Genomic DNA, 2,238 nt, shown 5'->3' on the forward strand with positions numbered 1-2,238 from the left:
ACTGCTGTTTTCCTCTGCAGGGCGTTGTGTTGGGCACCTCCTGGAGAGCCAAGTGGAAAGCAGATGGAAGCTTTGAGGCCCTGGCCTGAGGAGATGCCCCTGCAGGATGGCAGTGCTGCTGCAGAGGTCAGCTCTGTGCCAGCAGTGCCCGTGGCTGTCCCTGCCTGCAGTCCCTGGACAGTCCTGCAGCAGGACTGGCACCGACTGCCAGAGCACCGAGGCCTCCAACAACCCAGGGCTCTGCAGGACAGTGTGGAAGGGAAGGGAGAGGAGGCCACGCAGGAGAAGGGCTGCTGCTCTCTGGCAGTGCTGCTCTGCTGGGACTCTTTTCTGACCCAGCTCTGCACAGAGGCTCTGACCCTGCAGCTGCAGAGAAGTCCAAGAGGAAAGATGTGAAGAAAACAAGCCAATGCAGAGTTCTTTATTTGGTTTAAGAACACAGTGAGTACAATTGCCAATTTGTACAGCCTGTGAGTCAGGCTAGAAAGGCAAATGCTGAATTAAAAATGGTGTTTATATATATATATATATACATATATATATATATATGTATATATATATATGTCTTTATATATAAAAAGATTTGTTGGTGTGAACAAATTCTCACAAAAATAACATCCCTACCAGAAGTAAAAAATAGAGAAGATATGGTGGGCCTTTAATGAAGGCCATAAAAGGATTGGCCTTTAATGAGGTACATAACATGCAGAAGAAAGAGAGTTTCTTGCTTCTGAAAAACACCCAGTTATGAGTTTCCTCATGGCATCCTTGAGCTCCTGGTTCCTCAGGCTGTAGATGAAGGGGTTCAATGCTGGAGGAACCACTGAGTACAGTACTGACACAATAAGATCCAGGGATGGGGAGGAGATGGAGGGAGGTTTCAGGTAGGCAAAGAATAACGTGCTGACAAACAGGGAGACCACAGCCAGGTGAGGGAGGCAGATGGAAAAGGCTTTGTGCCTTCCCTGCTGAGAGGGGATCCTCAGAACAGCCCTGAAGATCTGCACATAGGAGAAAACAATGAAAATGAAACAACCAAACATTAAACTGGCAATAACAACAGTGAGCCCAATTTCCCTGAGGTAGCCTGAGTGTGAGCAGGAGAGCTTGAGGATGTGTGGGATTTCACAGAAGAACTGGCCCAGGGCATTGCCCTGGCACAGGGGCAGGGAAAATGTATTGGCTGTGTGCAGCAAAGCAATGAGAAAGGCAGTGGCCCAGGCAGCTGCTGCCATGTGGGCACAAGCTCTGCTGCCCAGGAGGGTCCCGTAGTGCAGGGGTTTGCAGATGGCAACGTAGCGGTCGTAGCACATGATGGTGAGGAGGGAATACTCTGCTCCAAGAAAGAAGACAAGCAGAAAGGCCTGTGCAGCACATCCCATGTAAGAGATGGTTGTGGTGTCCCAGAGGGAATTGTGCATGGCTTTGGGGACAGTGGTGCAGATGCAGCCCAGGTCTGTGAGGGAGAGGTTGAGCAGGAAGAAGCCCATGGGGGTGTGCAGGTGGTGGTCACAGGCTACGGTGCTGAGGATGAGGCCGTTGGTCAGGAGGGCAGCCAGGGAGATGGCCAGGAAGAGCCAGAAGTGCAGGAGCTGCAGCTCCCGCCTGTCTGCAAATGCCAGGAGGAGGAACTGGGGCATGGAGCTGCTGTTGGACATCAGTTGTTTCTTAGCATAGGACCTGTTCAGGTAAGGAGAAGGCAGTTCAGACCTCTATGAAAAAGCCACTCCATTTCTAAAAGAAATCAATGTGTCAAATTTCACCAAATGCACTGCCAAGGAGTCAGTTTTGCTCTGCTGCAGTGGGACATGGATCCTTTTTGATAGAGTTCTCACACACACAAGGAATGTCAGATTTAAGAGACCTTGAATACAAAAGTTCCATCTCTACACCCATGACTCAGAAGAGCTGGGGCTGCAGAGCAGAAGCTTAGTCAGAGCTTAGACTAATTGTATCTATGTTTTCTATTTTTACCGTCACATCTGGGGAAGGTTCTTTTCCACTGCAGGAATCCTCATTTCTATGGCCCAGCACACAGTGCCCAGCAGAGCTGCAGGGAAGGGCCCCCAGAGCTGCCTGAACCCCCCCTCCCCCAGGCCCTGGGGGCACTTGCCCCCCACTCCCTGCCCAGGGCTCTGCTACCTGGAGCTGTCCCTGCCAGCAGCTGCTTGCCTGGGCCCAGGGCTGAAAAAGTGACACTTCTGCTGTCTATAAAATAGTTTTAATGTCTGACACTCT

At 50.8% G+C, this 2,238-nt stretch overlaps 1 pseudogene; it reads right to left on the bottom strand.

Moving 5' to 3' along the window:
* Positions 1–735: 735 nt before the first annotated feature.
* Positions 736–1,658, bottom strand: LOC113942019 (annotated as a pseudogene).
* Positions 1,659–2,238: the final 580 nt, after the last annotated feature.

Source organism: Corapipo altera, unplaced genomic scaffold, assembly GCF_003945725.1.
Source record: "Corapipo altera isolate COAL_440 unplaced genomic scaffold, ASM394572v1 55178, whole genome shotgun sequence".
NCBI lineage: Eukaryota > Metazoa > Chordata > Aves > Passeriformes > Pipridae > Corapipo > Corapipo altera.